Source organism: Carassius auratus, chromosome 29 (assembly GCF_003368295.1).
Source record: "Carassius auratus strain Wakin chromosome 29, ASM336829v1, whole genome shotgun sequence".
Lineage (NCBI taxonomy): Eukaryota > Metazoa > Chordata > Actinopteri > Cypriniformes > Cyprinidae > Carassius > Carassius auratus.
Genome location: NC_039271.1, coordinates 22,376,423 through 22,382,422, shown reverse-complemented (window position 1 = coordinate 22,382,422; position 6,000 = coordinate 22,376,423).

The following is a 6,000-nucleotide window of genomic DNA, read 5'->3' as shown; positions in this document are numbered from 1 at the left end:
GGTTCGGGCACAAATTTTTGGACCCGTGAAGACCTCTAGTAGGGACTTGATTATATGGCCGCCTCATTGGGAGGGTAGAATTCTTTTTTTTTTGAAGGTGTTGTAAATTTTTCCTTTTTTTTTTCTTTCGTCTTGGTCTACAATTAATTCAGTAAAGAGCACAAGTGACTCGGAGATTTAAACAGATGAAACAACGCTGACAATCAGTAGAAACACTGCGCAACGATACAGTCAGAATAATTTTCCATAGATTTATTTTACTGTAACTCAAACTGCTTGGTATTGTGACAGAAATGTACGATATATCTAATTGTATTATATTATTAATGGAGACATGTATATTAAATGTAGGATAAATGTAATATAATTACAGTATTTCTTGATAAATCTAGCTTTTGTGCATTTACACTAAAACCACTGTTAGTTAGTTATTCAGTGGGATTGAGGTGCTATATATAGGTGTATGTGTGTTTACTGTTGTTATTAAAGGGGGGGGGGTGAAATGCTATTTCATGCATACTGAGTTCCCTTTCGATACTTCACGCATACTGCGTATGGGGAAAAGCTCCTTTTTTCCTCGATTCTGAAGCCTTTTTTCAATAACGCAGTGCAACTGCACTGCCATTGGTTTAATCTGTAAACTTTTTTAAACCAATGACAGCGCGCCAAAGCCCGCCAAAATGGGCGGGGCGAATGGCTATATAAGCAGGCAATCGCCAGAGGAAATCAGATCTTACTCCTTCAGCGACGACTTCACTTCGCTGGAACTCTGCTGAACGCCTTCGCCTTCGCCTGGAACGAGCTCTCGCCGTCGAAGAGGCACCGCAGCGGACCAGCTGAGGCCGCCGACCGCCTGCAGCGCCGGCGTACTCGCAGACAGCCGCTCTCAGCGCCGATCTCGGGCCGCCTGCTTCCCGCTTCCGGCCGCTTCTCAGCGATCTCCTGCCGCCATCCGGCGATCGTAAAAGAGCTTTTCAAGCGGTTTTCACCGCTTCTTCTCACGCCCAGAGCAGCGTCCCTCTGCTGAAGCGAGCGACCTCGTCTCTTTTGGCGGATCGGAGGACGAGCCGCTTGACGACTCCATGTCTCTCGCGGCTTCTGAAACGGAGGACTGGGCCGGCGATTCTGACTCCGCCCACTTGCCGTCACTGGAGCCCATCGACGCCAGAGCAAACCTGCCCCTTCTACCCCCAGGCGGCGCCCCCTAAGGAGTAGCACCCAGATCGCCCCACTAGGCGCGCTAAACCGCCTAGACGTCAGGGCCCCCGGCAAAGGATTGTGCTGGACCCGACGCCCTCTAAATCCTCCTGATCGTTGGGGAAGAAAGAGGAAGGGGCAAAGTCCTGCTGCGGCCGGACCACCCCAGAAGCTCTCTCGCCTGTCTGCTGTGCGACCTGGGCCCACTGTTGTTGCGTCCACGCAAAGCGCCGTTGTTATGGCGAACACAATAAATATTTCACATTTTCAAAAAGAGAGCAGTTTTCCTCTTCCACACTCGTCAGTGTTCAGGCCCCTATTCAGCGGTCTGCCATCCGACACTATCCAGCCCCTTGTTACGCGGGCCGAGGCCTGGCAGGCCATCCCCGGAGTGTCCAAGTGAGTGTTGGGGATAATAAAACACGGCTACTCACTGCAGTTTGCCCGAAGACCCCCGTGTTTTCGCGGAGTGATTCCCACCTCGGTAGAGCCGGACGACGCTCAGGTCCTCCGCACCGAAGTGATGACGCTGTTAAGGAAGGGAGCCATAGAGATAGTTCCTCCCTCAGAAAGCGGGTCGGGGTTCTACAGCCGTTATTTCCTTGTCCCCAAGAAAGATGGCGGTCTCAGACCCATCTTAGACCTCAGACACCTGATCCTTTCCCTCATGAAACGGAAGTTCAAGATGTTGACACTGAAGCAGATCCTCACGCAGATTTGCCCCGAGGACTGGTTCTTCTCGCTGGACCTGAAAGATGCTTACTTTCACATCCAGATAGCCCCCCATCACAGACGATTCTTGAGATTCGCGTTCGAGGGTGTGGCTTACCAATATACAGTCCTTCCCTTTGGGCTGTCTCTAGCTCCCCGCACTTTCACGAAGTGCATGAACGAGGCGCTTTCCCCTCTGAGACAGATGGGAATCCACATTCTGAACTATCTCGACGACTGGCTCATTCTAGCCAAGTCACGAACCGAGCTAGACCTCAACAGATCCGTGCTCCTGAGCCACTTACAGTGCCTAGGACTCAGGGTCAATTTCGCCAAGAGCTCACTGCTCCCCAGCCAACGTATTACGTTCCTGGGAGCAGTTTTCGACTCCGTCAATATGAGGGCGGTCATATCACCAGAGCGCGCTCTGGTACTTCAGCAGCTCGCGGCCTCTGTCAAGAACAAAGCCTGTTTCCCTCTGAAGTTCTTTCAGAGGATGCTAGGGCTGATGGCTTCCGCCTCCCCAGTTTTACAGCTCGGCCTCCTACGAATGCGGCCCTTGCAGTACTGGCTGAAACTCCGGGTCCCACCTCATGCTTGGCGGCACGGCCGCTTTCGCATCAGGGTCAACCAGGCCTGTCTAGCAGCCCTGGAGCCTTGGATGAACCCTGTTTGGTTCAGTCGTGGAGTACCCCTACAGGCGGTTTCCAGAAGGACGGTGCTCTCAACAGATGCGTCCAACCTGGGTTGGGGTGCCCTGTGCGAGGGCAGACCAGCCTTCGGCTCGTGGTCACACGAAGAAAGCCATCTCCATATCAACTGCCTCGAGATGCTGGCAGTAGAACGAGCCCTTCAATCCTTTCAGGCAATCTTGGAAGGGCGCCACATCCTAGTCCAGTCGGACAGCATGACAGTGGTGTCCTACATAAATCACCAAGGCGGCCTTTCGTCCAGCCGCCTCTGCGCACTGGCAAAGCGCCTCTTGGAATGGGCATTACCCAGGTTGCGATCGCTCAAGGCAACACACATACCTGGCAAGACGAATCTGGGAGCAGACATGCTTTCACGGAGCAATGTCCCCTCGGACGAGTGGATGCTCCATCCCCAGACGGTTCTCAAAATCTGGGAGATTTTCGGGAAGGCAGAGCGTCAAGGGTTCGATGGCTCCGGCCCTCTCACTTATCCTCTGGACCCCAGGGTGTTCAAGTTAAGTCTTGTCGTTCCCTACCGTGGCATGGCGTGGTTGAATTCGTTCCCCATACGCAGTATGAGTGAAGTATCGAAAGGGAACGTACTCGGTTACGAACGTAACCTCGGTTCCCTGAGATACGGAACGAGTACTGCGTTATATGCCGTGCCACGAGGCTGCGGGTTCAGTGTCGTCGCTTCAGTCGTATGACCTGATTTCCTCTGGCGATTGCCTGCTTATATAGCCATTCGCCCCGCCCATTTTGGCGGGCTTTGGCGCGCTGCATCGCCACAGGCTCGCGCAGCTACGCAGCGCTGTCATTGGTTTAAAAAAGTTTACAGATTAAACCAATGGCAGTGCAGTTGCACTGCGTTATTGAAAAAAGGCTTCAGTATCGAGGAAAAAAGGAGCTTTTCCCCATACGCAGTACTCGTTCCGTATCTCAGGGAACCGAGGTTACGCTCGTAACAGAGTACGTTTTTTACACTGTTAAAGAGTTGGATTCCCATGCTAAACATGGACAAAGTTTCAAAAATTAAGTTGTACGTTTCCGGTTTGTCACAAGTTTCTGAAAGTTTTTTTCGAGTATGGGTCTGTGTGACGTTAGATGGAGCGGAATTTCCTTATATGGGTCCTAAGGGCACTTCTGCCGGAAGAGCGCGCGCTCCCGTAGAGCAGAGCACAGAGAGCACAACAGACATTCACTGATCAGAGTGAGAGCGTTGCAAAATTTCACAAAAGGAGTGTGTTTATGGTTGCCAGGACAAGACAACCCTGCACAGATTAACAAAAAAAAAACAAAAAAATAGGGATCAGTGGATGGAGTTTATTTTTACAGAGCATCAACGGAGTTGTGCAAGTGTTTTTGTTTGTTCCCTGCATTTCGAAGATGCTTCTTTTACACACAAGGCCCAGTTTGACGCCGGATTTGCACATCGTTTATTTCTTAAGGATAATGCAGTCCCAACGAAAAAGGGTCACAATCGTGTGTTGGAACCACATGCGGTGAGTAAAACTGCTTCACATATCTCTGTGTTGTTAACTTAGCTATCGGCGCGTAAGCACATCAAGTAAACAACATGCAACGTTGTCATCAAACTGCACTTTCCACATGTACACTTTAAAAAAAATAAAAAAGACGACATAAAGTGGAACTCAGTCATTTTCCAAAACCGCTAAAGCAAATATATACAGTTTCAATACATACTACATAGAGACGTCCTGCTGTAGTTAAATTTTAGCATCTGGATCTGATTCTGGATGATAAATATACGCTGAATCTGACTGTTAGCCATGGTTTGTTTTGGATGTTTTTTTCCTCACGGTAATGTCACAGCTTCCTGACGCACTCAACGCAAAAGCCTACTCGCACTCGTGATTCTTTAGCTCCGCCCACACGTCACGCCTCCAGCCGGTCGTGTTTTTCCGGGAAAAATCGGTACAGACTATCTTTCTCTTATGAATATAATAAAACTAAAGACTTTTTGGAGTTATGAAGGATGCAGTAATACTCTATAGGTACTCAAGAGTAACAGGATATTGAGTGAAAATGAGCATTTCACCCCCCCTTTAATATGTATGCTACTGTTGAAGAGCAATTTAAATAAATCAAACAGTCAAAATTTCACTATATAAAAATTAGGCTGTTCAATTTTTTACAGATGTTATTTTGATTAACATTATCTGAGCTGTAAATCATGATCGGTTTAATACTAGATATTGACCTATCCCGCTTGTGGGAGGCCAGAAAATTTAGTGGAGGGGTGTAGCATGAGGAAGAACACATTCTGACCAGGGGCGGTTCTAGACCCTTTTTAGATTTTTTTTGTTTGTTCAATTTGCCCACTGAACATGGATTGAAGCTCTTATTTTTGAACTCTCAAAGTGCATAAAATTAATTAATTTACTTTAAAAATGTTTACAGTTTTCTACATAGCTGTTTCAGTGATGCAAACTATCATTCCTTGTTGATGTGCAAAAGTCCAAAGATATCTTTATTGCTAAATCCTATGTTAATTTTTGTATGTAAATTTTACTTTGTTCTTCAAATTATCCCCCCCAATCACTCAACTAAAGTGTGCTTCCTAACTGTAACATGTTCTATAAAATAAATGTTACTTTACAATCTGATATGCTGTTGATTATAAAATTACAACATACAGGATATAAAATAGAACAAATAAATATTGAGATAAAAATAAAAACAACAAGTGTGGCTGCTGGTTCTAAACGGATGTGACGTAGACTCAGCAGATTGTGCAGATGGCCAAATTGGCGCTGTTTAATCTTCCTGCAAAGTCTAGCACGATGTCTACCACTGGCACATACACGTTAAAAAGAGGCTCTCTAGCCGCAGTTCTCAGGGAGGACGATGTTACAGTGGACAACTTGGCCAGGATTTTCAAGGTTTGCTCTCGTAAAAATGATTTAATCCTAGAATGTAAAAATAATTTTTTTTAGACTAAATTCAGTATAAAAACTCTTCATATAAACCTGAAAAATTAAGGCTGGGCGATTTTTCAGTAAAACATTAGCAACCGTTAAGAGACGACTGCGCGATGGCGCAGCTGATCAACGCCTCTGGTGTCACGCATTCCTTTAGTGAATAGAACAAATAAAAGATAATTTAACTAAAACTAACTTTTAGTTTTTAAGTTGACTAGTTAAACATTTAAAAAAATATACTAATTTTGATCAGTCGTTCTAAAAAAAAAAAAAAAAAAAAATCAAGATTATTGTACACTGCTCCGGTGTGTGTTCACAGTGTGTGCGCGTGTGTGTGTTCACTTCTCACTGCTGTGTGTGTGCACTTGTATGGGTTAAATGCAGAACACCAATTTTGAGTATGGGTCACATACTTGAAAATACGTAACGACTTTTCACTTGCATATTAAGATGCCTTC